The sequence below is a fragment of the Macrotis lagotis genome, chromosome X (assembly GCF_037893015.1).
Source record: "Macrotis lagotis isolate mMagLag1 chromosome X, bilby.v1.9.chrom.fasta, whole genome shotgun sequence".
Taxonomy (NCBI): domain Eukaryota; kingdom Metazoa; phylum Chordata; class Mammalia; order Peramelemorphia; family Peramelidae; genus Macrotis; species Macrotis lagotis.
In genome coordinates, this window is record NC_133666.1 from 55194448 (window position 1) to 55210182 (window position 15735).

Sequence of the window (15735 nt, forward strand, 5' to 3'; positions counted from 1 at the left end):
TTTTAAGATTTCTCTGTGCTGTGTAGAATTCCCCATTGTAATCATATTTTCCTGTATTCTCTCTTTCTCTTCTTTTTTTTAGGTTTTTTTTGCAAGGCAAACAGGGTTAAGTGGCTTGCCCAAGGCCACACAGCTAGGTAATTATTAAGTGTCTGAGACCGGATTTGTACCCAGGTACTCCTGACTCCAGGGCCGGTGCTTTATCCACTACGCCACCTAGCCGCCCCCTCTCTTTCTCTTCTTATGGCAGTCTCATCTAATAGAAGAATTAGTGTCATCAGTATGCAAACCTGCTGCAATTTTTCTTCAATATTGTGTCTCAGGACTTTTTATCTAATAGGAGATCACATGGGTGATATGAAGATTATAAGGCGCTAAATTTTGATCCATGGAGGACATTTATATGTAGGATGCCAAAGGAGAGAGCTTATTGGTTGAGGCCACAGCTATCATTCAAAGGGAAAGAATGCCTGCTGACCCTTGTTGGAGTCATTACTGTCTTCCACTCAGGCTTTCAAACCACATTTGTCTACATGGAAAGTCATACAGTCACCTACATTTATATGCATGGAAAAGTATCCAATAAGCAGCATCATTGTCAGATATGAAGAATGACTGCTTATGTCTTGATCTTGATATTCCATTGATATTCAGTAGAATTACATCTTATGGTAAACGGTAAGATCCCAGTTGCTGTTTAGAAGATAAATTGCTAGACCAATAATAATAGGTCCTCAGTCAGAACATGGCCAAAGTTCTTTCCTTTTTGTGGAGTCCAGTTCACTTGCTTGCTCCCCAAATTACCAAATCCAAATGGGATCAATATTAGCTCTAGGGGGTAATTCTTGGAATTAAGATTGCTCTAATTTGATGCTATCCTGATAGGTTGTGAAAAAGATGTGGTTCTTCACTCCATAAAATACAATAAATAAACAGAAACTATCAGGTAGGAAAGTAAGAAATGATGTTGATAAATGTTGTTTGGATGCTTGGTTGACATCTAGAAATGTTAGGATGAAATAGTTTACTTCCAAAACCAAATTGCATTTCTTACTTTGAAAAATTCTGCAAGCCCATGTACTAAAATAATTAGGGCCAAATATTTCTCCATAAGCTGTTGTGTCTTAGCTCCCTCCTAAAAGGGGGAGTACTAATATGATGGTGGTTTTATTGTTTCAGCCTGTATATCAGATCTGTTTTAGGTTTGCAGATGTCTTTGAATAAGAAGGGGTGAAGAGGCTGTATTACTTTGGGGTCAATTATCCATTTCTTTTAACAACCCCACATATCTCCCTAAAATGGTGACTCATCTTTTTAATACCATTTTTCTTTTAGTGGTGCTCTTTATCTGTGAACCACTGAACACTGGAGTCTCCAAAGAACTGAAGTTATGGCTCATGCAAAGGGCAATGGATTATGAAGGGGCAAAAGTCTAAGTGAGGGATAACATCAGAGAGATGTATCACTGAAAAAAGAAGAGGGATTGGTTGTATGATGACAGAGCTGGATATTTGCTAGACAACTTATGTATTCCACTGGTATCTTCAAAATATCAAGGTTCTTCAACAAAGGTCCTTAGTATACTGAGAAGACCCCCTGTGGTGAAATTATGGAAAGGTATGGTCAATTATATAGAATGGGTGGTGATCTGCACCTGGAGGCAATGTCCACAATGACAAAATTATAGGTCTTTCAGCATATTGGAAATTTCTTTTCTTACTCTAAATCCTGTGTGTGTGTGTGTGTGTGTGTGTGTAATAGAAATATTTAAATATTTTATTGTATTTATGGTCCTGTGGGGATTTTCCTTCCAACAGTGCAGATTCCAATCCCTTCCCTGATTTGTTATTCTGTCTTGTCATTCCCCATGTCCTGATATAACACCCCTTCTCCCCCCATAGAAATAATACCAGAGACCATGCTGTGGGCTCTGGAGGGTTTTATAGATGCTGATTACATGTTTTTATCTGTTACTCTTCTTGCCCCATGACTGGTTCATTTTCTTTTCCTTCTCTATAAAATGGTGCATTGGTAAAGGTAACTTTATCTGGAGTCACAGACTCATCCTTCTTTTGAAAATTAACCTATGATTGACTTTGGACAAGTCTCTGAACTTCCTTAATTCTCAGTATCCTCATCTGAAAATTAGGAAATTGAACCGGGGAGCCTCCTGAGTCTTTTCAAGCTCTAGAGTTCTGATCATATATATATATATATATATATATATATATATATATATATATATATATCCTACTTTCTTCCTACATGCTGCCTCTTTCCATTATCCTTTGGTTCACCCAGTAGTTTGATTCTTCTAAGATGATGGGAGGCCAGTAATTTGCAACTAGAAGATGAAATGGCATGGAAAAATTGGGTGTAAATATATGTCTAATGCTATAGAAATGGCTAGCTAGATTTCTTATGTGAGGGAGCAACAGCTTGAGAGAATAATGGTGTCAAAACCCAAGAATGGTTTTCTGAATCTCTCTTAACATGATGCTTAACTCTATTATCTTCCCCTTCCTCTGCCCTTCAGCAACCACAGTTGATCAAGAGTTTGGTTTAATTGCTCCTGTCTTCAAATATAATGAGGAACAAAGATTTTAACTGGTTTTAAGATCACCATGTTAATCCTCTTTATCAAATTGGAAGGCTAGTGGGTTTGTTGGGAAGAGTTGAGAATATAATGAGAAAAACCCTTATCCCAAGAATCATGTTACTGAGGCATACGTTCAATTTGAAATGAGCCTTTATAGGGGTGGCTACATGGTGCAGTGGATAAAGCACTGGCCCTGGAGTCAGGAGTACCTGGGTTCAAATCTGGTCTCAGACACTTAATAAATACCTAGCTGTGTGGCCTTGGGCAAGCCACTTAACCTCGTTTGCCTTGCAAAAACATAAAACAAATAAAAAATAAAAAAGAGTATTTCTCCATAGGAGTTTATATTAGGCGAGGTCACCTTATCATTTCACTAACATAGATGGTTTGAGAAATTGTGCCTCTGTTTCTTAGAAGTGTGAGATAATTGTAACATTTTTATAGACATAGACAGGACTGGAATTGATTTGGGAAGTTGACTAGCTTTGGAAAATGAGTTGAAAAAGGTGATAATTTAGAATCAATTTGAGGGAGTTTGGCATGTTTCTTTTTTATCATTGGGAATTGTAAAAACCAGCTGAATTTCTTCAGGAATAATTCATTTCAAGATTGATTATCTATGCTTTTCAAATGAACTGTTTTCGAAATGTCACTGCTGAGAAGTTCAAACCTCATTCAGACAGCCAATGCCTTATGCTTGGCTCACTGAGCTCCTTTCCATCTGAGCATGGGTTAGTCCTGCAGTGTGCCTGAAATGGGAGAAAAGTACTGATTATATGGAAGCTGCAAAAGAAGCTGAACTGTGTGGGTCCCCCCCCCCTTCAAAGTTGGAGGTGAGCTTGTTCAGTCTTTGTCCCAGGCTGGGTCACATGTCCCCCATGTTCTTCCTGCTTCCTGCCATCCCCACTTATCCTTTATACATTGGGTGAGTGTGGCACATGTGTAGAAGGGGAACCAATTTTATCCTGGCCAAGGATTGCTATTCAGGTTTGTTATATTTTTTCTCTCTACATTCTGGGAAAAGAGACCCATTGCAGAGTATACCAAGCTTAACTTGAGAAGCCAGGTAAATGACTTAGATTTTGGTGCTAGGGGCAACTAGGTGGTACAGTGGATAGAGCACTGGCCCTGGAATCTGGAGGACCTGAGTTCAGATCTAACCTCAGACACTTAATTGTGTTACTTTGGGCAAGTCACTTAACCCCATTGCCTTGCAACAACCAAAATATTTTTATGCTGTCCTTAAGTATTCATGAGGACCTACTATGTGCTTGATTAATTTTTTTTTTAAAATTTCCTTCCACTCTCCCTTCCTACCCTCTCCCCTCAGCAGTGAACAGTCAGGTTAATATTGTACATACATATTTGTGATAAAAATGTTTACAGATTAGTCATTTTTGGTATGAGGAATTAGGATTAAGAGAAAGAGATGCATAAGAGATATTTTTTATAAAGTGTTCATCTGATTCTGCAGGGTTTAAAAATTAATTTTTATTTTTTTGATTTGTTTTTCTTCCTCTGGATGGGGATAGCATTGTCCATAACCAGTCTAATACGGTTGTCCTAGCTCTCTGGACTGTTGAGAGGTGCTGCATCCATCAAAGTTGATCATTTCACAATGTTGTTGTTGATGTGGACATTGATCTCTTGGTTCTACTCTCTTCACTCAACATCAGATCCCACAAGTCATTCCATGCTTCTCTAGAGTCTGACCATTGATAGTTTCTTATAGAACAGTAGTATTTCATAGTATTCATGTATCATAACTTGTTTAGCCATTCCCCATATGTATTTGATTCTTGACAGTTTCTCTTCCTTTGACAGCAAGAAAGGGCACTTTTGCATGCTAACAGTCTGGGTCAGGATCATCTTTTTGAGTCTAAATTCACATTTAGATGTTACTATTTTTTCTTTTTTTTTTTTACTAACATGGTTTCTGCCTTCTTGACCTTTGCTAGCTTGTGTTGGATAATGTTTCATGTTTTTTAAACCTTTAGCTGAAAGAAAGCTTAAGTAGATTGTGCTTCTACTGTGTGTAGATAGTATAATTCCTGGAATGAAACCCATTTCATCATTGTTCAATATCAGATGAGGAATAAATTGCATAATTTAAAAATATACAAAGCATTGAAATTATTATTCATTTTTTAAAAAGTGTTGGTATGCCATAGATTGTAGGGCTTACCAGAAACACACCAGGTTTCTCATGCCACCCCCTCCAGTGGAAAGAATGCTAGGTTGGGAGGAGGCAGAGGAATTAAATGCTTAGAAACCAGTTTCAAATGTTATTTGGAAATGTTTACACCCCCCCCCAAATCCAGTACAACTTAGATAATGTTAATATGTAGTTTTCTAAGTCATTGTGTGGCCTGCAGGGATCCATTTCTCTTGGAGTATGATTCCCCCCCCCATTCCAATTCCCTTTCTATACCCCACGATTCACTGGATCTCAGTTTCCTCAGCTCTAAAATGCATGAGTTGTATTATATGGCTTTCAAAGGTCCTTTGTGCTCTAAATACATGACCCTCCAGAGCAAGACCTCTTAATTTGTGGTCCACAGAGATTTCATGGCATGTGTGAGATGGGGGAAAAATTACATCTTAATTTTCACTAACCTTTGTGACCCTATGTTTTTTATTTTCTTCATATAAAAACAATTTTTCAGAGAAATGACTCCCCCAGTTACTCAAAAGGTTTTATGCTATAGAAAAGGTTCGAAACCCCAAGTCAAGTAGCTTTGGTGCCTCAAACAACTCCCTAAGACATGTCCACTAAGTTATAGATGGCTTGGTAGAAGGAGTTCCCACACAGACAAATCCACAAGAGATCAAAACTCCCGTGAGATTTTGTCTCATTTCTTTAAGTGAAACAGTCTAATTGTTAGTGACTGTACGAGAAGTAAATCAGATGAGAAGATGGGGATGAAGAGCCCCCCCCCATGAGCTCCCCAAGTCATTGAAGATTCACTGGTTTCCCTATTGGAAACGTAATTGAGTGGACTCGTCACTGGCCCTCCAGCTGGGTCAGTGCCCTATGGAAGCATGGGAGTCCACTTGTCTTCCAGCCCCTCCCCCCCACTATCTCTTTTCCCCTCTCCTCCCCAGCACTCCCTTGCAGGAAACTTCCTCCCCCTCCTCTCTCACAGGCTCAGCAGAGCGCCACTGACTTGGCCCCAGCCAGCACTGAGCAGGTGACTTGATTACCCTGAAATCAGGCAGAAAATGTCCTCTTCTGGCCACTCGAGTGAAGCAGGCAAATTATCGAGTGGCAAAACGAATTCCACGCCTTGGGCCATCAGAGCTGCCACTTCCTATAAGTCAAGCCTTCAGTTAGTGTGAAATTGTTTTTTTATTTTATTCTCTTTCATTTATTATGCTGATTTCAGCGAATCCATTTAGGGCATGTGCAGCAGCCTCATGCTCCAGCAAGTTTTGGTGTGCACCCTCCCCAAGCAGCAGAGCTGAGATATCTCAGGGCAGCAGGCCATTTCCAAGGCCTCTGGCTTGATGACGGGTCCTGAAGTTGGCAGGTGCCAGCAGCAGCAGTCATTTTAAAAGGAAAGAAAAGATCGACCTGAGCTGTGTTAGAAGTGCTGCCTGGCATTTCCCCCAGAAAACCAAGGGAATCTCAATTCTTTTTCTCCCGCCATATTTTTTGGGCTTTCCATTTTTGTCTTTCTAATCTTCTGTTTCCTTGTTGGCTCCCTTTGATGAAATGGTTGTCCCCTTGTACACAGATGGTTTTCTTTGGCTTTTGCATGCACACCTTTCTCAGAAAAGGCAATAAATCGATTCTTGTTGGGATTTGATTTTTGCCAGAGGAGAGAGTGCCTTTGAATCTCCTAGACTTAACCTAGGCTGCAATATGAGGGTGTCTTAGGCGCCCCACCTTCAGACATGGGTTAGGCTTAGTGAGGGCGGCACCTATGAATAAGGCATTGTCCTTGCCCACAGTGAACTCTTATATGAGAGGGAAGATTCATTCAGGTGCGACTCTACTTAAAACAGTAGAAATGCAATCACATATACTTATATTAAAAATATAGGGGTGTGTATGTGTATGAGAGAGAAAAAAAATCTCACTTGCCATTTTATCTTAGCTATATAATTATCTTGATACAGGAATTCAGACTATTTTCCATGTTTTACATTCTCTCTGTGCTCATCTAGAGAAGGCATTGAATAAATATTTGTGGAATGGCATTAAATAGAAGGCAGAGCATAAATAGAGGAGGAGCAAATTGATACAGTGTGGGGAGGGGAACAAGAGTTGGAGCAAATCTTATAGAATAACTTAAATTTTGAAGAGAGATGGGATGCTGGGGGTAGGGCGTGACACTCTGCACATTGGAAGCGGCCTGAAGAAAGGGAGGCCACAGGGAGTGTGCAGCTAGAATGGCTTAGCGAGAAGTTGGATTATGTGAAGAAGAGAAGCCCAGAATATGTGGATTAGTTCAAGAGGGCTTTGTGCTCCATGCCAGGAACCACTGCTAATGTTTTTCCAATGGAGTACTACAAGAAGAGACATCTCTAAGTAAGAAGACACTTGTAGATGGGTGAAGAATGGATTAGAAGGAAGAAGAATTTAGAGGCATGGCAGTTCTAGCCCTTGTGAGTTGGGATTGTTGTATTTTTTGAACTCCTATTCCTTTGCCTGCTGGCACGTGATAAGGGCTTAGAAGATACCTTTTTATTGGCAGATTGCTCCACAATTTTATAACTCCAAAGACAGAAGGGATCTTGGAGGTCCAGGAAGGGGTGGGAACTTGTCTAAGGTCACATGGATAGAGTCAAAAATGGGATTTGAACCCAGTGACTCTGACTCCAGAGTTTGGACGCCTTTGTAATAGTTCTGGGGAGGGACTATAGTTTTTGGGTGGTGGGAATGGAAAGGAGGAAGGGCAGGATCTGATAGTGTTGGAGAGCAAAGACTAGGACATGGCAACTGATAGGATACTGGGCTGAAGGAGGAAACAAAGATAATCTCTCACATTGTATATGTCTTTGAAGACATTCAATGTAACCCATTAGCATTTGTAGTTTGAATCCTAGTATTCATTTTCTCTTGGATCCACTTTGAATGGAACAGATTATTAAACCTCAGTTTCCCAAAAGCTTGAGAAAAAATATTTAGTTCATTTTTCTTCACTGCTCATAGATCCTTAAGAAATGGAGTCTTTTCAAACATATGAAGAGCTTTCACTTAATAACACAATGTGAACAGCTGCCCTTCTTTTTTTATGGTTGTGTGGATCACCAAATTTACAGAGTGTTTTTGAAAGATGGATGATTCAAGTGAAGCTTTTCACTTTAGTTTGTGTTGGAAAATGGACTTTGAACTAGTTATAATTTTCTCTGGGCACATTTTCCTCCAGGATGATTTGGTGCTACCTGTTGAAATTGGTGAATGACATAATTCACATGTCACATCACAAATATGAATTATTGAAAACTGACAGCAAACCATGTTCTACAGATTTCATTTGGCATCTTAGGATGATCCAAACCTTTTGAGGTATGAAGACATAACAGTGAAATCCTTCTTTGTAGGAAGAGTAGCTCCTTCCCTAGAAATTTTGCTCTCTTTGGTATAGGAATATTGGTTATTGATTTTTTTTATTTCTGAGATACTGGAACTTAGATCTCACCCCCGCCCCCGTATACTTTGTTCCAGCTAGCCTTGCTCATAATTTGGTGAATGCATGGGCTCATAGAAGGAACCTCAGAATCCATCTAGTGCAGCTCTCTTATTTTAAAGAGAAGGAAATGAAAGTCCAAGGAAGTCAAATCACTCACTCAAGATCACCTGGGTAGTCATTTGCAGAATTTGAACACAAATCCTCTGACATGGCTTCCACTATTGTTACTCCAGATGTTATGATCCTATAAGGCAGAGATTTACAACGAAGGCCGTAGTCATGTTTGCACAAAGAGATTTGATTAATGCTTTTATAACAAACAGATAATGTTGCAGGAGAAAACTTGGATTCTTACTCTAACATAAAATGCTTCTTATTCTATGTTTTGGTTTTGCCCTCATTTGGAGCTAGCATTGATTCAGTGAGAATATTGTGCCTTGGACCAATATAATTCTCTCTGTAAAAATGGAAGGAATTTCTCCTCTATGTTTGGACATAAGACTCAGGGAATCTAGTATTTTGGTGTGGTTTTTTTACTGATTACCAGTGTGACCTTCAGCTAATCGCTGACTGTATGGACCTCAGTTTCCTCTTCTGTCAAAGGAGAGGTATGATGTAGATGATTAATAATTAGAACCACAGTACATTTTATATTTCATTAAATAGATACTGACTTTTTACAGTTTACTTTTTGGGTGGAAATCAAAGGCTTTTGCTTTTTAAAATTTAATTAAACTAAAATGTGACTATTTTTTAATTTCCAAGTATACCTTAGAAGATGTTATGAAAAATTTTGTTATAGTGGGACTTTTGATATGGAAATCAGTTGGTTTACTATTGGTGCAAACAATCCCCTGTTGTTAGGGGCTGATTATCTGAACCCTTGGGAGCTGTTGAGATTACACAGAGAGAGGGCATGGAGAAAGTCAAAGGACCTAGAAAAGAGCCAGGTTTAGGTGGTATATATTAGTTAATAGGGGATTATGATGGGTGGAAGGAGAACTTGGTGAGACTACCTTCACAAAGAGGGAATGTGACCCCAGTGGGTTGGTGGGGCTCTAGTCTGGGTCAGGAAGGGTGAGGACAGAGAAAAATCCAGTGGTTTGAATAATTAAGAGATTGTTGATAACCTTTACGTCATTTCAGCTAAGTGAACATGTTGGAAGTCTGAAAGGAATGAGTTGAGAAGGGAATGAGAACAGAGGAAATGGAAGCATCTAGGGCACCCTGATACGCCTAGGAGGATAATTTCTTGTCAATTGTTCAAGAATTGATTAAGCTCCTACTATGTGCCAAGTACTTGGCTAGACAGTAGGGATACAGAGACAAACAGGAAACAGTCCCTTCCTTCAAGAAGCTTACATCTTATCAAGAAAGGGGAATTAGAAGGAAATACCCCATTTAAATCTGAAGCATTTTAGGGCCTGGGGAGGCATGGAGGAGGGAGGTCAGGAAAGGCTTCCTGTGACTAGTGGCCCTTGAACTGATCTCCGGCAAGAGATGAGGGAAGAATACATTCCCAGCATGGGGGTGGGAGTGAGGACAGCGTCTGCAAAGGCCCAGTGATGGAAGCTGAAATGTGGTATGAGGGGAAAGTAAGTAGGACAGTGTGACTAGATCAGAGTGTGCATGAAAAGGGGGAGTGATGTAGAATATGCTTTCAAAGGTTATTAATCTGAAGTCAAGTTGTGAAGGGTCTTAAATGCCCAACAGGAGATTGTAGCTGATCTTAGAGGCCCTAAGGAACCACTGGGGCTCTTTGATCAAAGGAGTGCCATAGTCATCCCTGTACTTAATCACTTTGGCAGCTCTGTGGAAGATAGATTGGAGAGGGGAGAGACTTGGGGCAGGGAGACCAATTAGGAAACTATTACAGTAGCTCGATGAGAGATGCTGAAGGTCTGAGCCAGGGACCAGGCCATGTGAGTAGAGACAAGGGGAGAGATGAAGAACTATGATGGACTGGAATTGCTAAGACGTGGAAGCCAATGTGACTAGAGTCAGATACGGAGATCTGAACGTCATGTCTGCGTAGGGAGAAGAATTGACCAAACAAGAGTATGTGTGTGACTTTCAGTGCCTTGAGTAGGAGAGAAGGAAGGTTAGGAGGCCCCATGTTTGGCTTTTTGTTAGGAAAGAAAGTGAGGGCAGAGTGGGAATGATGTGCTACAAAAGCATCTTGGGGGACAGGGACCAGAAACTGATGGATTTAAAAGGGTTTGGGATGTTGTCTTTCTCTTGACTACTTTGTTTATTTGTCTTATCTCTCCCTTTTCCATAGCTTTTAATTACTGAGCCTGATTTCCCTTTTTTTACTCCCCCCTACTGCCTAGCATTGGGCCTTATACACACAGAGGTGCCTTATATTGTTTTGTTTGAGTTGACTTAAATTCTGAAATGGGAAACAGGTAATGTGAAACTGCTGACACGAGTATGGAAGATTTCTTGTCAGCAAGTAGAAAGCCATCCGCAATTCACATCACAGATTGTCTTGTATCATTGTGAATTTTAAGGAGAAGTCCTAGACATCTACTTTCTAATATAGAGATGATAGCTCAGTGGAGTGAGGAATTTTTTTAGTAAATGGTTTGAGGTTTCAAGAAGGTGGGCAGTAGCAGGTGAAATAGAGAATTAAATCTGTAGGAAAGTCTTTGTTGTGATGAATCATTTGGGGTTTTCCTATTTCTGTCAGTATAGAAGAAATGGGTGGGCAACCCAGCAATCAAGAAACAGGTTTTACAGTCAAACCCCTCCCCCCAAACTGAGTGTAGGATCCTAGATTATTAGAACTAGAGAAAACCTTTGAGGTTGTCTCTGGTCCCAGCTTTTCTTTTTATAGATGAGGAAATTCAGGCCTACAGAAGGCTGTCCTTCAGCTTATCCAGTGTTATCCACCTTGTTGCTCCAGTCATTGGTCACTCTCTTTTTTGCTAGACTGTACTGCCTCCTGGTGAAGCAGTATATCTCAATGTGTTGGTAGCCAAATCATTCCTATGATGCTACATAAGACAGTCCTGGGGCATGGGAGCAGAAAAATGTTATAATGATGATATTTTTTTGGAGAGTCTTGGTTATCTTACATTTCATTGACTGAAATGTCCTAGTCTTGTTTATAGTCTGGATGTTGTGAACCTCTCAGAATGTTGTCTATTTGTGGTTTTGAACTCCAGGTGTTTTAGATAGAAACATTTGCTGTGTGCTAAGCCATAACTAGGAATTTTCTCTCTGCAAACCACCCTTGGAGAAAATGACTTGTAGGGTGCAGGCCTAGGGGAAGATTACAGACAGAGGTCCCAGTATGCCATTGTGATGCCACCACTTGGGATAAGGAAGGAAAAAGCTTGAGTTTTACTGGTGAGTAAAAGTGAAATGCTATTGGCACCCTCTGAATTTGGTGTCCTGGTTGCCCCCCACTGTACCTCTGTCTTCTTTTCCTTGAATAGAATTACATTGAACAGGAAATCACCCTTAAAGTAATCAATTTGAGTTCCTTTCATCTGATATTTTAGATTTGGGGGTGGGGGGCCTCCAAGAAATCTAAGTGGCTGCAGGCTCCTTAGAGAATTTGAGATTAGAATCCTACTATACCCAGTGACTTTTGACTGTCAGAACAGAATGGTGTACTGGTGCCAATAAGAAAACTTTCTGGTTTATCTCTGTTCACTTGAAAATTGTTTCTCAGAATTTGTTTTAGATGAGAAATGCATCTAGTGTAAGGTTTTTAAAAGTGGTCAGTGGGAGGTGAAGAGGAGGGGGGGAGAGAGAAGATACGGTTTCAGCGTCTTTCCAGTGGAATGGAATGAAGGACTTGTTCCTCATTAAGTCATTTCTTGATGTTTCCCCATAGGTTTTCAGCTAAACACTTGTTAATCCCAAAGCTCTGACAAGCGAGGCCTGCAGAATTAGGCCAACCACTGCTACAAATAGCTGGTGCACACGGAACAGTAATCATTGCTTCCCAGTCTATTATTAGATTAACTTCATAGGGATTGCTTTTCTCTCCTGTGAGTTGATGCATAAATGACATGCTTTACCCTCCAATAAATCTACCAGCAGAATGGCTATGACATGATGTTCATAGCCCTCAGTCCCATGACGGAGGAGTTTTGATTGTCGCAAGAGTCGGCAGCAGCTCATGACCATTGGATTTGAAAGAGCCATTGAAATCTTCCAGTGTACCTTACTCAGGAGGAGGACACCTAGTTTCTAGTTGTGCTGTGGATTTGGGATGTGCTTGGCCTGTGAGTGGAGCTGAGGTTTTTTTCAGGTAAACTAAGAGAGGTTATGTCTGTGCTTGAAAGTATAGTACCTTCATATAGTTATGCAGGAGGCTTGGCTTTCCATCAAGTTAGGCTTGAATAATTTCCCTGGCATCCTTGTGGGACCTCTCAGCTTGTATTCCTAACTTGCTTGGAAACAACCACTGTGTGCCAGTCACTGTGTTAGATTTAGGAGTTACCAAGCCAAAACCAAAAAAGGCCTTGCACTCAAGGAAGTTCCATTCTAAGGGAAAGTAACAGCATGTCCATAAAGGAATTAAATATCAAACATATGCATAGTAATTCCAGGGAAAGATCAAACTAGGGTTTCTGTAGGAGATGGAGTTTAAGGCCTACTTTGATGGTAGGTAGGAATTCTCTGAGGCAAAGGGGAGGACTGTGAAGATGTGAAGGATGATGTAAGTAATAAGTCAGTAGAAAAGAATAACATCCAATAGACTAGGACCTTGTTAAAGAAGGACCTGGATTCTAATTCTGCTTCACAAACCTTTAGCTTCAGGCAAGTCAACTTATTTTCTATGAACCTCTGTTTCCTTGTTAATCCAATAGACATAATAATATCACAGACCTCCCATCTTTATGGTAAGTACTTTCTAAGCCCTAAAATGCTATGGAAGCATAGCATCATTTTAGAAAATCCTCTTATTTTGGTTTGTTCTCTGCAGCAGCAAGTAGCCCCCACTGTACTCAGTGATGACCTTCTCTCCTGAGTATTTTTCCTCTTGGGAAATCATCAGTACTACTAAAAGTTCCCAGGTGGTCCCCACTGTTGATAGTGTGCTTATAATTTATGAATGAATGAGAGTCTCTCATTAGTTCGTTTACCAGGGGGATGATGTTATGTTCCATCTTCTTTCTTGTTCACACAAATAGAAATCTTCGCAAATGGTAAAATGCTAGGATGGTAAAATGGACATAAGTCTAGTCTTGGAGTATAGGAGATATGGATTCAAGTCTTGCCTCTTATATATAGTGGCTTGGAGACCATAAGACTATTTATTATAGATGAGGCTGTTGATACCCAAATGATATCTACTATAAGAGAACATTTTCACGCTGAGTTTCGCTCACTGATGTGATCATGCTTTTCTTTCTGTTTTCCAAATCCCTTCCCTCCCACAAATATTGGTACAATTTATATTGCTTTTGCTATGATATTTTATTTTTTCCCAATTCCATGTGGAGACAATTTTTAACATTAATTTTTTTTAAATTAAAAAAAAAGAATCTGGAACCCATCACAAGTTTGTCTGTCATCCTTGCCTAGGGACAATGCGAATTTTCTATGTATCCTTCCAATATACATATACTAAAGTATATGTGCTGCTGAAGAGAGCACTACAGTTGTTCTTAAGTGAGAGATTGCTTATTCGACCACTAATTTCTGGTTGAGTCAAAGGTGCATGTGAGCCTCACTTGGCTTTTTCACTCACTCGAGGGATCTTGTTGTATCCAGCATGACTTGTTTGATACCTCCAGATAACCAGCCACACATTGTTCAGACTAATTCTGTAGCAAACCACTCAGATGAAAATGAGCAGTGACAGTTGATCTAAAAAATGTACAAGGTATATCTAAAAGTCCATCAGGGTCCTTTGGCAGTGGAATGCAGTGGTGATGAGAATCCATCCTCTTATGCAAGCTCTGTCAATAGACAGCAGTGATCATTTCAATATCTTTCTTCCTTTTTTATTAGTTGTTTTTTTTTAAGGTTAAGTGGCTTGCCCAAGGCCACACAGCTAGGTAATTATTGAGTGACTGAGGCTGGAATTGAACTCAGGTATTCCTGACTCCAGGGCCGGTGCTCCACCCACTGTGCCACCTAACTGCCCTTCTTTCTTCTTTTTTTTAAATTTTATTTTTTTGCGCCCCCCCCGGCAATGGGGTTAAGTGACTTGCCCAAGGTCACACAGCTAAGTAAGCATCTGAGGCCGGATTTGAAGTCAGGTCATCCTCACTCCAGGGCCAGTGCTCTCTCCACTGTGCTAGCTAGCTGCCCCTTTCTTTTTTATTTAAAGGAAGAAAAAGGGGCTAGGGGAAAGAGGTAGGTACAATAAGCATCAAGCATCATAACAGTATATATTTATCCTTCCCCTTCTTAGCCCTTGCTTTTATCAGTGATTAATGGCAAGGTCTTAGAAAATCTGATCTAATCTATTAGTCTTAGTTTCATTATCTTTTGGGGGGCAAAAGTGTGGAATAGTGTTTGATGTTGACCTTAAGCCTTGGTCTGAATCTCACTTCTAACATTGGACTAGCTGAGTGTCTCTAGACCTTACCTTCTGAGATTCAATTTCTTTATCTGTAAAATGAGGATTATACCAATACCCACCTTACAGGTGTAACCATGAGAACTCAAAATAACATCTTTAAAGCGCTTTGCAAATCTTAAAGTGCTAGGTAAATGGAAGCCTTTGTGTTTGCTTTGTTCTTTGTTTAACCTCTGATTTCCCACTTGTGGAAACTCTAGGGCCAACCACCCCAGATTAGCAACTTGATTTTTCTTTCAGAGAATTCCTCTGCTATGGGAAGCTTAAATGCCCTAGCCCCCTGAGGGCAGTGGCCATGTTTTTGTCTCTTTGGGTAGTGCAGTGCCCAGCACATAATGTTAATCGTCATGATGATGTGACTGAGGTAATCCCTGGGCCCACCTGTCCTCCGCTCTGCTGGACTGCTATTGGTAGTGATCAAATGCCAGGGTTGGGGTTAGACCAGCTTGGTATCTGACATTCGCCGATTCTATCCATGGCCCAAGCTACTGTGTGTCGACTCTTAATGCACCATCATTTTTCCTCTCTATTGTCACTTTTAAGACATATTTTAAAATCCGATGCTATTCCCACTGTTGATACATGGGTATTATCACAAAACACCCCAGGCAGCAGAGCTAATGAGGGACCGAGAGATGGGCCCCTTGCTTAGGAGAGACTGTAATGGGAACACTTTTCAATTGCTTTAATCACAAATACTGAATATCTTGAACATTTACAAGTAACAATGCAATTCATGCTATGAAAATGTGTGGTGTGCTTGATTTTTGCATATGCACTATAATTTGATAGAGAAATGACTTCATTAAATTTATAGCAAGATTTGTTACAGACAGAAACTACCGCTAGCCTGAATCTAATCGAATCCAATAGCTGTAAAATTTTTGATAATAGATTTCTTGGATTCCCATATTCAATGAGGAGGGTTCATGGGCTGGTTTTGAAAG

General features: G+C 40.2%; 1 protein-coding gene and 1 pseudogene across 3 annotated transcripts in view; one reads left to right on the top strand and one right to left on the bottom strand.

Moving 5' to 3' along the window:
- DACH2 (dachshund family transcription factor 2) overlaps window positions 1-15735 on the top strand; it is a 400510-nt gene that overhangs the window by 212744 nt on the left and 172031 nt on the right. The gene's annotated exons all lie outside the window — the stretch shown is intronic.
- On the bottom strand, window positions 13741-13838 carry LOC141503754 (U6 spliceosomal RNA; annotated as a pseudogene).